Genomic DNA, 16,496 nt, shown 5'->3' with positions numbered 1-16,496 from the left:
GTCAACAATTACCCCTAAGCTTTTTACCTCCGTCTTGACTTTTAATCCTAATGTATCCAGTTTATTTCTAATAGCCTCATTGTATCCATTATTGCTAATCACTAAGATTTCAGTTTTCTCTTTATTTAACTTGAGAAAGTTACTATTCATCCATTCTGAGATACAAGTCAGACATTGTGTTAGTGAATCAATAGAATCGGGTCATCAGGTGCTATTGATAAGTACAGCTGTGTGTCATCAGCATAGCTGTGGTAGCTCACGTTGTGCCCTGAGATAATCTGACCTAACGGAAGCATGTAGATTGAGAATAACAGCGGACCCAGGATAGAGCCTTGTGGAACACCATATGATATCATGTGTCTTGAGTTGTAATTCCCACAACTAACAAAAATTTTCTCCCTGTCAGGTAGGATTCAAACCAATTTAAGACACTGCCAGAGAGGCCCACCCATTGACTAAGGCGATTTCTAAGAATGTTGTGATCAATGGTGTCAAATGCAGCACTCAGATCTAAGAGGATGAGAACAGATAAATGGCCTCTGTCTGCATTCACTCGCAAATCATTTACTACTTTAACGAGTGCAGTTTCTGTGCTGTGATTTGTTCTAAAACCGACTGAAATTTATCAAGAATAGCATGTTTATTGAGGTGGTCATTTAACTGCATAATGACTGCCTTCTCTAGAACTTTACTTAAGAAAGGCAGGTTAGAGATGGGTCTAAAATTTTCAAGAGCGAGGGTCAAGATTATGTTTCTTAAGAAGGGGTTTAACTACAGCAGTCTTAAGACAGTCTGGGAAGACCCCCGTGTCTAATGATGAATTTACTATGTCCAGAACATTATCAATTAGCACACCTGATACTTCTTTGAAAAACCTTGTTGGTATTGGAACAAGGACGCAGGTGGAGGATTTTAATTGAGAGATTATTTTTGTAAATCAGGTAAATCTATCCTAGTGAAAGAGTTTAATTTGTTTATAACAGGATGCTGGGGTTTAGGAGGATCCTTAGTGTTGGAGGGATATACTATGTTATTTCTAATATCATTAATTTTTTGATTGAAAAATACAGTGATAGCCTCACAGGTTTTACTGAAAGAACTTTGGAGGCATTCCTTTGAGTTACCTGAGTTTAGTAGGTGATCAATTGTAGAAAATAAGACTCTGGGATTACTAGCATTGTTATTTATTTCACTGTCTTTTCAGGTGCAACTCTGTCAACAGCAGCTCTCACTTTAGTATTAAATCTTTCCACCTTACTATTTACATTATCCTCACTATTATAGCTGGCACTATAAACGGACTGATTGCTTAGAATGTTTGTAAGTTTTAAAGCTGCTGCCGAGTCAAAGAAGCGTTTTTTAACAATATGCTTCTCATGAGTGTTTTTTATCATTATTTCTATATTAAAAGTGAAGAAAATGGTCTGATAGACCAATATCAATGATCTGTTTTATATCAACTTTCAGTCCTTTAGTAATCACTAAGTCTAACGTATGACCTGCTTTATGTGTAGGCTGATTTACGAGCTGTCTCAAATCAAAAGAATCCAGGAGGTTCATAAATTCTTTTACTTTTAGATCACACTGATTATCTATATGAAAATTAAAGTCGCCAACTATTAGGAGTGTGTCATCGTTAGTAATTAAAATTGACATTAAGTCAGAGAATTCCTCAAAAAAGACGCGTTATATTTAGGAGGTCTATACACGGATAATACTAGAACTTGAGAATCTCCATGAACAACAACGGCGAGATACTCAAAGGACTTGAACTTACCAAAACTGACATCTTTACATTACAGTAAATGTTTGCCAAACCGCCTCCCTTTTTCCCCTGGCGGTCTGCACGAGTAAAACTGTAATCCGGAGGTGCAGATTCGATTAAAACAGCCGTGCCGTCTGAGCTAAGCCACGTTTCACTTAGTGCAATAAAATCAATTTTGTTTTATCACTAATAAGATCGTTGATAAAAAACGTTTTGTTAGTTAAAGCTCTAACATTCAATAGTGCCATATTTAATGTTTCGGAGGTGCAGAGATGAATACTTTGTGCGTTATTGATATTTGGAATAGGAACTAAATTATTTTTATTAGCGCTCTGTTTGTATTTTTGTTTAATCTGTGATCTGTTTTTATAGTTTTAATACATTGTTCCTCTAAAATAGTAATTTTAATTAGATTATTGGAGTTTATGCCGTATTTCCTAGATGTTCTACGTGCATTGAGATTGCTTATTACAGTATTAATGTTGTTCACTTTAACGGAAGATTCTATTAAACACTTATCATGTCCTGGCACAACAGTATCATTTCGGACGGGGTTAAGAGCAGAGATAGATAGTCAAGAAAAACAAATTACCTTCGATATGTTTTCGGAGAGGACCCGGGCGCCGAAACTGTTCAGATGCAGGCCATCTCGCTTGAAGAGACGCGGCCTTTCCAAAAAGAGATTCCAATTGTTGATGAAACGGACATCCTTCTTCTTGCAGAAACCCTGTAGCCAGCTGTTCAATCCTAGCAGACGACTGTAGTACTCGTTGGATCGTCTGACGAAAGGTAGTGGACCCGATGGGGTCCTCTCCTTCGTGTCTTTAATTAACCCTTAACATGCACACGTACCGGTCCCGGTACATAACGACGCATTTTACGACGTCACAATCATCTCACAGCCATGTGTGCATGCCCCTCTGTCATACACCTCGACACACTACACATCAAATGAAAATTCAGAGTCTCGTCTTTCCGATGATATAAACCATTTTGACACACAACAACCACAGCACTGACACTAAATCCTTTTTTACAGAGAAGTAAATACTTTTTAAGAGCTGACTTTTCCTACCTTTGAAGGCTCTCTGCAAGTCAAACATCAATATTTCCGAGCAATATTGATCTCATTCTGTCCGTAAGGCTCCAGGGAATATAATCCAGTAAAACGATTAGGTCCAAAACACACGATAGATCCTCAAAGGGACAAAAACTCCAGAAAACGTTTTTTAACTCGAGACTAGCTCCGACATTTTTTTTCATTTCTATTGATCATATCAGACGTAATTTGTTTCTGTCGGCAATAACCATGCTAAAGCATGTTACACGGAAGTGTTAGCTTCTGATTGACACCTAAGTTGGCCAATTACAATGGGTCTGGGGGGTGACTGGCACCTTGTATAGCCAACGAGTGTCACAGACAGCTGAACGATGACGCACAACTCCAAACCCTGGTAGAATCTACCAGTTTGATTGGACGCTGTGAGTGTCACTCCAAACTTACAGCCAATGAGCAGCTGAGCATTTTGATATGTAACTTGCCATACCAACTTGTAAACAAAACCGATCGGAGCTGCGCCGGCTGGCATTTGTGCCAGTCTGCAGACTTGTGCGTGGTTGTTTATTGTGATTTCACCTAGTTTTTTTCACATTCTAATTATGGAAATAGTACAAATAATCGTAAATACACTCTCGATTAAATAATAGATGCATGTACACGGCGTGAAAGTGATCAATCGGACCAGGTGACGTCTAATGGCAGAGAGCGACATGTGACACGCCCTTGTGCTTTCTGTCTGCTAACGATTGCTACAATCAGTGGCACATGGAAAAACGCTGAGCTGTATTGTAACAGTTTGTAAAAAATGTATATAGTTTGTGTGCATTTTATTAAAAAAGTAAAAATAATATATATATATATATTTTTAGCCCATAAGACTTGTTTTGACTATTTTTATATTGAAATGTGTATTTTTATTGTTTTATTATGGAATATGAATTTCCATAACTAATAGAGTGACACTGTATGTAGATATAGATTCCTTTAGGTGTAAGCTTTCAGTAGAGCCCTCATTGATATATGTGGGTTGAAGCATTCAAAAGTTATTACACTTTTTCCATACGTTCCAAAATGTGGATAATGGATAAACCATAGGTCCCTCTAAAAAGCACCTGGACATGCCCACATAAAAACGTGTAAAAATGTCATTTTTACAGGTATTCTTTTCAAATTTGAAATGTGAGTAGTCAACAAGTTATTCTGTTGGTACATAGTGTGTTTCTGTCCCCACCTACCTACTGCAGCTTTATTTTCACAAAAAAACTTCATTTTTTCTGTGAGTTCTAATGTGCATAACTTTTGATCAGTCACACCTACAGTGATTCTGACTACTAAGGGTGAAACTAGAGAATGTTACCTTTACAAAGAGACCAAACATGTGTTTATACTCCAGATAGTTCAATAACAGCAATGATTCTAATTTGGAGAGGTCAAATTACAGGCGATTTAGCAAAAATGACCCTGCTTGATATGGGTTAATCAAAGCTGCGAAGTCAGCCTTCAGGATTTCTGATTGTCGGTGCCTTATATCGTTTACGCCGGCATGCAAGACGATTGCTCCCACTGCCCTGTCCTTGTGTTTCTCGTAGACTGCTGGCGCACGTCTCATCACATCTCGGACACGAGCACTGGGAAAACAAGAAACAAACGATTTTGCATTAGGGCATGCGACATTAAGGTTTCTAACGATAGAATCACCTACCACTATTACATCACCAGGGGCTGAAAGTAAACTGGGGACGCGGAGAGGGTCAAACCGGTTCTGAGATAGGATGCTCGCCTGTGCTGATGGAGGTGCTCTGGCCTTGAACCCCCGCCTGCATAGCTGAAATCCACCAAGGTCATCAGCGGCGTCGCTCCTACGAGACGCGGGGGTGAGGTCGGCACAACGCGGGGTTGATGTTTCACCAGTTCCAGATGGCTAGGACGGTTTATCCAACAGCCGGGCCTTCAGATCTCTAAGGTATCTCCGTCGGGGCAGGAGTTTCTGAATCTGTTCGTCGAGTGCCTGGAGTTCTTCAACTACGATTTCAACGCGAGTTACCCCACTGTCGGCCATTTTCTGCTTCGTGTCCTAGGAGAAATAAGAGAGAGAGAGAGAGAGAGGTTAGAGCAGGTTCCCATTCGAGATTCCTGTTAAACAAATCTATTTATTCCTTTTGGATGTGGAGAGATACTAAAGAATCTAGAGAAAAATGTGTAAACATCGGAAGAACATACTCAAAGAAACTGATATGGTTAGCAATCAAAACACTGGTTCCTGGAGTTCTGTGGTAGCAGCTCTAACCATTGCACCATCGTGGAACTCTTTATTAACACCTACTTTCTTAATTTCTGTGGTTTCAGTTATGTTTGAGACACTAGCATTCATACAGTCTTGTACAGCCAGATTTATTATGTTTAAAATCTATATTTAAATATCAATTCAAACTAAAATATTACACACTTCCTAATATCAGTGTAAGAGCCATTTGTTATTTAGTAAGGTTATGTTTAATTGATTGAAGTATTTTCTTAGTTACTGTATGTTAAAATGTCAGTTTGTCAGTCATTATCCAAACCGCTACATCCTAATACAGGGTCACGGGGGTCTGCTGGAGCCAATCCCAGGGCGCAAGGCAGGAACAAATCCCCAGGCAGGGTGCCAGCCCACCGCAGGACACATGCACACACACACTAGGGACAATTTAGGCTCGCCAATGCACCTAACCTGCATGGCTTTGGACTGTGAGAGGAAACCACAGCACCTGGAGGAAACACGGGAAGAACATGCAAACTCCATGCAGGGAGGACCTGGGAAGCGAACCCAGGTCTCCTTACTGCAAGGCAGTAGCGCTATCACTGTGGCACCCTGCTAAAATGTTTGCCTACATAGTAATGCATATTCTATGAGTGATTTTATTATATCCCCATAAGCTAAACTGAAATGAAGTATTCTAATTATTTCTTGTCCCTCTGACTACAGATTAGTCCAAGTTTATGATCTGTCATGCAGTCGGTAAGGCATGGAAGGCAAAGAGTTTCAAACTGTATTGAATCATATTGAACTTATTGACCATTGTAAATACCACATGGACTGGATGGGCATCCCGGCCAGAAGAGGGGATGGTTCATTACCTGGACAGGAGGCCCCTAACAAGCAGACAAGCCGGGGAGGAGAATGGGATTAGACTTGGAAAAGAGAGCCAGAAAGAATGGACCGACAGCCCATTGGAAAGAGAAGATGTCGCTGGGGTTTTTTTACTCCCCCAGCATGCCAGATGGCAGCAGCCCTGGATATTGGTGCCCTATGGGAAGCCAGCAGGGCATGCCGGGAAATGTAGTCCAGCAGAGACTTTGGTGTATTGGAGAGAGAAACCTGTGATCTTGTGCTACTTTGTGGTATTGTGGAAGGAATACAGTTGAATAAACCATCCTTAATTTGCACCCAGGACTATTTGTGTGTTCGTGTTGGGTGTTTGGGCCGTTGACGCTCTTGCTTCCATCACACCATATTGAATGTGCCATACAAATAGAACATACTGAATGTATTAAGTAAAGCCTATGTAAGTTTGCCATAGAGAAATGACACAACCTTTAAGTATGGAAAGTAAGTGAAGTTTAACAATAAAAAGCTACGTATGTTTGCAGAAGAAACATTTTCTTTTTTTGTTTTTTATCCTACATTTGTACTAACTTTTTTCCCTATTTTTGTGGGAAGTGTTTTGCTTTGAAGTTTCACTAAACCTTTTTAAAACAAACTTTATTGGACAGAGAAATTTGTTTTTTATGCGTTTGACTTACACCAGATCCTACCTTGCCAACTCAGTAGCTGCTCAATTTTGGGAAAATGGAAAAGACGCAGCTACAATCAGAAAAAATTTAATTACAAAATCTCCAGCAGTTTTTCTTCTAAAATCATCATATTGGTCCATAAACCAATACATTGCTTTTAGTTAAGCAGTTTAATTTCTATTTTAGTGTATCATGTCTACTCCATCTCAAATTTATATATAAAATGCTCCTATATTTATCAGATAGTATTGGATATACAAGTATAAAGCACTGACATTCTGATCTCTTAGAAATCAAGCACAGACTGAATTGTTTTCAGTGATATTGATCTATGTGAACAGCCAGCAAAATGGGTGCTTTTGCTTGTGGGTATGGAAGTGATGTTTTTCAGAATGATACAGAGTTTATAGATTCATTCCTCTGGAATGCATCTTCTCAGAAAGTGAGTATTTAGATGCAAGAAATCCATATTGCAGTAGGCACAATTTTATTCTTATACTCTATCAGTCAGAAGTTTGAATACACCCAGACATTTTCATGTTTTTGATAGGAATTGATACCTTTTTATCAAACCACTATTAAATTGATTTTAAAATACTCTCAAGATATTAGTTGTGTTTTTAATGGGTATTCCTGTTTGAAATGACTGACTTTTAATGTATTCATATATGGCTACATAGCCTTATTTTCAGCAGCCATTCCTTCAGTGTTCTAATAGAAAACTCCCATAGCGTATCATCGTCATCTGCAAAAGAAAAAGATAACGCTGGACTTAGAGGAAGAGTCTCAAAGAAAAAAACATACCTGAAACTGGCAAATAAAAAGAAGATAGAAGGTAAATGGAGAAGCCTTTTATGGTCAGGATACTAGAATAATACATATTATGTTGCAGAATACACTGGTATTTGGCATGTATTTAATTTAAGGTGTTTGTTTCTTAAACTACAGAATTTGATATACTTATCCTGTTATACAGTTATATGTCTCCAGCTTTCCTTTCTTTTTCTATCTTGTTTAGAGCCCTCTTCTCTCAAGACAGTAACAGACACCTTTGTATGAAGTGTTCAGTTCCTTAGCAGTCTTTCACATGAAGTAATATTAATTCTGCAAAAAAAAAAACAAAAAAAAAAACCACTAACCTAAAGAAAACAAAAGACACGTTTCATTAAAAAGCTGTTTTATTTTGTCCTTTTTTAAACCCACAACTGTATTTTAGGAATGCCAGTACTAAACCCAAGTGAACAGAGTAACAGGTGTTAGCTATGCTAATGTAATAACTAATTAAGGATAAGCTAAGAAAGTTTACCATTAGGACACTGAAGTCATGGATACTGAAAATGGGGCTTTACAGTCATATGAGAATAATAAATTAAGTAATTTAAAGCATTAATAGCCATTAGAAACACTAGTAATGTTATGGCTATATGTTTAAATCAATTTAGTGATATCTTGATAAAAAAGATCTCAATTTCTATCAAAAACATGACACTTTCTTTGTGTGTCTAAACATTCACTACTTTCTGATTTTCACAAAGACAATGTGCCAGTCAGATTAGAAAAATAGATTTTTAAGTAGTCTTTTTTGTATGCATAAATGTGTTGATTTTTGTTATAGGGCTAATGAAAGGTAAAATAATGTGTGTCTATGACTTATTCTGTTATAATACAGCTTTAAAATCCTAGTTAACTTAAAGTGAAGTTCGTAGAAGATGAACACAAACTCAATCTAATGCACAGATGATCATTTAGTATATACTTTGCAGATACTGTACATATTCTATAAATGTTTCAGTTATTAATTTACTATTCTGAATTAAATTTCCCATTTTTCTTAAGTTGAAACAGTATAAGCGCAGCCACTACACCTCATATCAGTATAATCATAAAACTCTTTCTAGACAGTAGAGGCTGTCTAGAAACTTATATGGCAGAGGTGTGGATTTTGTTCCAAGCCAAGGAAGGAGTGCAGCTCCAGCTGTTTGCTGCAGAACAGTAATAACTCTAAGCACAAAACACTTGTGCATTGAAATATAGCACAGTCTTCAGATTTTTAATTCATTTCCTGTATTTTCCACCCATGCACTCTGTTGATTTTGTCTAGTATGCTCAAACTGTTTTTAATTTTTTTTGTTATTTCCTATTCCCTTCATCAAGCCTCTCATCAGTGATGAGTTAATTTACTCAGTTGACTGAATAAAATACTTTCTTACTTTTCTTACATGATTTTTCATGAAAATAATTTGGTTTGTTTTTCAAATAACATCACTTCACCAAAATATATTTTAATTCATTAGAGTTATGAGAGATATTTCCTGTGTAATTCATGTGTAATTAAGTTCAGTTTAATCTTATAAATTAGTGAACAAAATTGTTGTCATTTTTTCACTACAGGGCTACAAATTCATATTTGCTGTATTTCCGCAATTAAATTCATGCTTTTTTATTATCACAATCACTTCCTTTGCCATTACATTTAGGCTGATTTGAAAAAGCTTCACTAAGCTGCATTATGGATATATTTAGTTTTACTAGACAGGGAACCTCATCAGGTCTGATGCAACATAGCTTATTAGCTAGGGTAATGGACTTAAAACCACAAAGTTGCCACTTTTAGTCCTTGCTGAGTGATCCTGAGCAAGTCACATTGCCTATCGGTATCCTGACTTTGTAACTGATCTCAAATAAAGCTAACTACTAGTAACAGAAATTTTATCTATTTCCAGCTAAGCTAAGAAGGGAATATTCCTTCAGTGGTATGCATTCAGGAGGCTAGCAGTTGATGTCTGTTTGCACTTTATGGAGCTCTATTGTCTTCAGAATAGAAAATCCACATTAGTGCCCATATGTGGAAGGTGAAACATTAGTCCCATGAACAGAAAACTTGGAAATCCCTGGGTTATCCTTCTTTGAAATTGAATTTGATTTTCTCATTTACACACTCACATTTAAAAAGCCCATACTTGGGGGCGGGCATCCCAAAAGGGGTAAGGACAAATAAATTGCAGTCAGAGATGATACAGTTATTCTAACTGTTGTCTGAAAAAAATAAAATGTTTGGCTAAAAGAACATAGTTTGATGAACAAAACATTTCAATTCTATGTTTGTTCTATTATTTTCTTCTTTTCAATAGAGTGTACTCAAATGAGAAAGGTAACAAATAAACAATACTTTGAAGATGAAAAACAGCAGCACTAAATACAAAGGAGCAGCAAGGAATCAGCTATTTCAACTTTACTGTTGTGGTAGCCGGCCCGGACACAGACAGGCGGACACGTCAACGTCACACTTCACACGTTTATTTAACATATTTACAACAGTGCCCACAAGTCTCCAAAGTCCTGGCCACAACACAATGCCTCACTTCTTCAGACTGTCTCCTTGCCTCTCCTCCCAGACCTTGTCCTCTCTTCTATCCCGATTCTAGCCATTATATGAAAGGAGGCGGCCCCTTTTATGCTCCCCCAGACGTGCTCCAGGTGTGTCCTGGCAATCTTCCATCAACAAGCCCCAGTGTGGCGGAAGTGCCGGCTGCATCCCCAGAAGCACTCTGGGTGTCTCTGCTCCTCTTCCCCCCAGCATTTCCAGGTGTGGCGGAAGTGCTGAGATCCAGGGCTCCAAAGGCATAGGGGTGCCCCCTGGCGATAACCACAGGCTCGTACAGGGTTGAGCTTCAAAGCTCTGTACCTGTGGCCCCCAAAGGTACCAGGGAGGACACCCCACATGGTCTGGGGAAGGCGCAAGCCCTCCTCCAGTCCTCCAGGGCGTCACGGCCAGGTCGCCACCCCAGCCATCTCCGACAGTGTCCCTGAAGGCAGCACAAACTTCAGTTTCCACTGGATGAGCAGCAAAACTTATTCCATTGCTGCTTCTGTTTTTGAAAAATGTTCCAATGTTCTATCATGGTCATGGACAATACACTTCCAAATTGCTAGTTACTAGGCCCTAGACTTTTTTTTTCCTTATCTTGGGTGGTTCATACTCGACCATTAGACATTTTCAAAAGCTAACTTTGCACAACAATAGCACTAAGGAGAGATTGGTTCACTCACATAAATATCAGAATGTCTTGCACACTGGACTTATTCACACGTGTCCTCAACCTGTCAACTTTCTAGTGAAGTCATGGGCTAGCCTCCATTTGTGAGAAGAGTAATAAAAAACAAGACTTCATTAATGATTTAATAGCACTGAAAAATTATTATGGAATATTTCAATGCTGTTTTGGCTATTTTTGTCCATCCATCCAGTTTCTAACCCGCTGAATCCGAATACAGGGTCACGGGGGGTCTGCTGGAGCCAATCCCTGCCAACACAGGGCACAAGGCTGGAATCAATCCTGGGCAGGGTGCCAACCCACCACAGGACACACACAAACACACCAAGCACACACTAGGGCCACCTAACCTGCATGTCTTTGGATTGTGGGAGGAAACCGACGCAAACACGGGGAGAACATGCAAACTACATGCAGGGAGGACCCGGGAAGCGAACCTGGGTCTCCTAACTGTGAGGCAGCAGCGCTACCACTGCGCCACCGTGTCGCCCCAGCTATTTTTGTTGTTTGACTAAAATAAAATAAAATACATAGATAACAAAATAAATAACTATTTTCTAATATTTCAGTTGGATCAGTGACTCTGAATGTCTCACACTGTTTTGAGGTATGCCACTAAGCAAGTCCATGCACCTTTTAGTTTTGCTTTACATTGTCTGGAAGCATACTTTTGTGTAAACAGTGATATTGTATCAGAATCAAGTATACGTTGTGCAGTGTATGCTACTAGCGCTTGAAAAGTGAGGCTAGTGCCTCATACAATAGTTTCTTAAATAATACTTACAAGGAGAATTAAACCTCCCCTCATATGATTTCCCCATTTTACTATACACAAGGTGCTGCTTTTTCTTCCTCCTGATGTCCATGTCAGTTTTTATTAAACCTGAGGACCCGGCAGCTTCAACACAGTAGGGCAAACAGAGTTGTGTATTGGATTAAATCTCCAGCGTGAATAAATTCCTTTCACAGCAAGCGTAAAGAAATGAGCAGGGCTGAAACCCTTTGGAGCAGAAAATGTCACAGTGATTTCAACTACATTACTGCGTGGAGAAAGGTCTAATGAAACCCCTATTTGAATGTCATACCTGCTTACTGCAGAATTCTCCTGAAAGTTTATTTGATATGTCTAAGCCAATTATCAAAGTCTCAGTGATAAGAAACAGCTCAGTGGGGCTGAACAGAGCCTGAATGGAATGACTAAGTTGTTGGGAATTCATGCGTCTCTCCTTTGAATAATTAACTTGGCTCTATGCAGAAACCGTACACTTAAAAAACTAATTTTCTCCCTGCACAAAGGTTTTGCCCTTGCCTTGCCTTTGAAAAGTCAGCTGCTTCACAGAAATCTGTTTAACTAAAAAAGAATATAAAAGAACATCCAATTCTTTTTTTCAATGACAGTTTGATTTCTCTGCCTATGTAAGAAATGCTGGATGAATAAAGTAAAAATTCATAAAAAAATTACAAATTGGGAACTGATAACATAATTGGCTAAGCTGGTGAAATGCAACAGTAACATAAATCAGATAACATTAAGTATATTGTAGTTTTCAGTCATTTTAAAATAATCTCTGCCTTTATGTTTCCTTAAATTTAAAATTATTTACTAAGTATCTACAGAATGGGATGTGCAGTAGTTGAAATTTATTTCTTTTTTCTTACATTTATATTTCAACCAAAACACATACTTTGATCCTATATTTTTCCTCAGGTTCTACTGGTATTTTATCTTTTGCTTTGTACCTTTTTGTTTGTTTATTTATTTTTGTCCCTTAAAAGTAATATCATTTTACTTTCCATTTCGGTGCTGTTTTTATTTTTGCTATTTTTTTTTGGTCTAGCTATAAGAGCTGCCATTTTTTAATGCAACATTATTTAATGTTTCTATATAGCATTAGTATGCTCATGTCCTTCATGACATTTTGGGCATAGTCAAAATTGGTGTGTGTTTTTACAAAAACAAGGCGTGGAGTACCATAAAAAAAAGTTTTAACTTAGAGCTTGTCTGTGAATGACACAATAGAAAATCATCTGCCTCATCACTTACCTTTACTCTTCCTCTGTCTCTGTCTCTTACTCTGATTACCAGCATTCCTTTGCTTATTCTTATTGCCTTGACATTTAAGCATTTGATCATTCACAACTCTTAGTGTGTCTGTATTGAAATATTACACAACAGAGGGTTTCATTTTTCATTTTTGAAAGTTAATCATACACTTGGCAAGTGGATAGCTCCTTCTTCTGTTCTTGTAAACATCTTTTTAAAGGTTTCTGTTACTTTTCAAATTAATATATCAAATATGTGTGTTTGTAATAATGTAAATTATTATCCATCTTTTTCTGAATGGATACCACAGCCTAGAATATCATCATAGGGCACATTAATGCACACACTTTTACAGTCAATATATTTTTTGAAATTAATTGTCTTTGAAGTATAGAGTAAAGAATAGTGCCCAGACAGCAACTAACCACAGCAAACAATCACATGTATACGCTTTACATAAATGATAAAATAAGGTGGAAGTGTATGTTCTCAAGTGATACTAGTCTTTTTTATTTAGTGTTATAATGTATGTGTGGAAGTAGATTCAAATAGAAAACCTACACATAAACAGATAGAATATACAGACTCCATACAGATAAAAATCAAGCCATGACCACGAAGAAGAACCACCTTGACTGTGCCATGGATTCCCTTTCTAGCCCTGCCTGTTTCATTCATAAAGACTCAAAAACTCTGTCACAGCAAGAAGATGGCAACATTTAAAGACTGTTGAAAGAAGAAGGCACCTTGGTGCAACCAGACTAAAAACTGAATCAATTTCTTTTAATCTGTCCTTTAAATGGCTATTAAAACAGGAAATAATTTGATACTCCAACTCTTTTTAAAAGTAAGCAGAAAAACAAAAATGAATAATCTTAATGCACAATTGTTGGGGAAATTCTCCTTAAATAATTGTCAAGATCACAATTCTAATGTTTTCAAGATGTGCACCCTTCATTACTAGAAGCCTGAGGGAGCCCTGGATATTCACATCTCGGTACAACACACAGTTGGAGATTATTAGTTTGTAAAACTGGGATAATTCACATAGCATCCATCTGAAAGACATCAATGAAAAAAACAGATAGTATGATCCACAACACACCCTACATCTGTATAGACCTAAAGGTCCTGAAATATCTATCTAGATTAAATGTCTTATCATTAAATAGGAATAGGAATTTCATCTCTATTATAAAAAAAAAATCCTGGGAGAGAAAAACTAGGGAGACGAGATGTGATCTTCACATGAAGATCACGGAAGACACTTAAAAGACCTGCGAGACAAAAGACCACCACAGGGCGCACACACACAGCACAATTTAGAATCGCCAATGCACCAATCCTGCATGTCTTTGGACTGTGGGAGGAAACCGGAGCACCCAGAGGAAACCCATGCAGACACAGGGAAAACCTGCAAACTCCACGCAGGGAGGACCCGGGAAGTGAACCCGGGTCTCCTAACTGCGAGGCAGCAGCACTACCCACTGCACCACCCGAAAAAAAATAATCAAGGTGCAAATTCAGAAAATAGGGAAAGTAATAATCAGCCCGGAACAAGTGGAGCTGAAAAAAAAGCACGTCCAATCAGGCTAAGAATTAAAAGATAAAGAGTAAAAGAACTTTCCTTCATAAAGATGTTTAAAAACGTTGGTGCTATACACATGCAGAGCAGGTTAGAGATTATGAAAGCAGTGGAATTCGAAAGGCTCAAAAAAAAAGAAAGTAAAGATCGCAGTAGCACAAACAAACAGAAATTATTACTCGATAAAAGGGAAAATAATCACCACGGACAAGGTGTCACTGAAAAAAAGCAGGACAAAGCGAGTTCAGAAATAAAAGACAAAGAGTATAAAACAAAGTAAAACATCATAAAGAGGTTAAAAAACAAGGGGGCCAAACACATGCAGAGCAGATTAGAAATAATGAAAACAGTGGAATTCAAAAGACTCAAAAAAAACGTAGGCACAATATACAATGCAGAGCAAGATACAGAATATGAAAGCAGAAAAAAACGAAAGGGTCAAAAAAAGAAAGTAAAGATTGCATTAGTGCAAACAAAGAGAAATTATTACTCGGAGAAATAATGAAAAGGCGAATAGAGATCAAATATATGGACATAGGTGATATGTCAGAAGTATGTAAATATTGTAAGGCTTTGAAGTTTAAGTGAGAGAATTTCAAAAACAGGATTTACCTCACATGCATTTATTGGTTACTTTGCAAAAAAAAATATTAACTGATGATGATCTAGATCATAGGTACCCAAAGTGGGTGGTACCACCCCCCTGTGGGCGCTGAAGCCTTCTAAGGGGACGATAGTGGGTTCAGATGCAGTTGGGGGCCATTCAGGCAGTCTAGAGGTCAGTGGCTCCTTATAGAAGAAATTAATAATATATATTTAAAAATGAATTATTTTTTGTGATTTTGCAATTGAATAATCATTTAAAATTTTAATTCTGCATTTTAATTCATCTTATGCCCGTTTTACACAATCAATTTTTTTCATCAATTTTCTATTTCAATTATTTAATCATTTGAAAATTGACCATGTCTGACAGAAATATATGTCAATGAGAAAACAGAGAATGTATATATGTGTGCGGTGGGCTGGTGCCCTGCCTGGGGCTTGTTTCCTGCCTTGCGTCCTGTGTTGGCTGGGATTGGCTCCAGCAGACCCCCATGACCCTGTAGTTAAGATATAGCGGGTTGGATAATGGATGGATGGATGGATTATGTCTGAATCTAAGAAGAAATGTCAACAGTACAGTAAAGTGTATTTGAAATATGGCTTTATTCAGTCTCCTATGAACCAATTATTACCTATGTGCTTGATTTGCCAAAAAGTATTTTCAAATGAAGCAATGAAGCCTTCTAGGCTACATGAGCATTTGACTAAAATGCATGATGACAAAAAGGACAACGATTTGTCCAATTTTCAAGTACTAGAAGAAAAATATTTTAAATGTCCAACTATATGAAAACTTTTTGCATCGTCCACTAAACAAGATAATAATGGATTGCAAGCTTCTTATAATATTTCATTATTAATTGCAAAAGCAGGAAAAACAAAAAAAAATTGGTGAGGAATTAATCTTGCCAGTAGTAAAAGAATTAATAAACACTGTGCTTCATAAGCCAGTGTCAGATATCATCAGGAAAATTCCTTTGAGCAATAATTCAGTGCAAAGAAGAATCTATGAAATGGCTGAAGAACTTGAAAAATCATTGTGCGATTATTTGAAGACATGCCAATTTTCAATTCAACTCTCCCAAATAATGAAGCACTACTCTTATCATACATACGATTCATAAAAGAAGAAAAAGTCTGTCAAGAATTATTATTTGCTAAAAATGTGAAAGTGGATACAAAGGTAGAATCTATATTTAATACAATAAATATGTTTTTTCAAGAGAAAGACATTCCTATTCGTAATATTTTGTCTGCTGCTACTGATGGTGCGCCAGCAATGACAGGGCGCCACATCGGTTTCATAGAGCATTTGAAACAAGCAGTACCAAATGTACTTGCTATATATTGTGTTCTTCATCGTCAACATTTGGTTGCGAAGAATTTAAGTGAACACCTGCATATGTTGCTCTATTACGTTATTAGAGCAGTCAACGCGATTAGAAGCAATTCATTGAGTGACAGATTGTTTAGCCAACTTTGTAGTGAAAACGATGAAGATTTCAATCATTTTCTGCTTCACACAGAAGTTCGTTGGCTTTCAAAAGGTATTTGTCTGAATCGATTTTACAATTTGTTTGATTCAGTACTAAAGTTCCTAGAAAACA

This window comes from Polypterus senegalus, chromosome 7 (genome assembly GCF_016835505.1).
Source record: "Polypterus senegalus isolate Bchr_013 chromosome 7, ASM1683550v1, whole genome shotgun sequence".
Classification (NCBI taxonomy): domain Eukaryota; kingdom Metazoa; phylum Chordata; class Cladistia; order Polypteriformes; family Polypteridae; genus Polypterus; species Polypterus senegalus.
The sequence above is the reverse complement of the archived record's forward strand: the minus strand, read 5'-3'. Positions refer to the sequence as shown.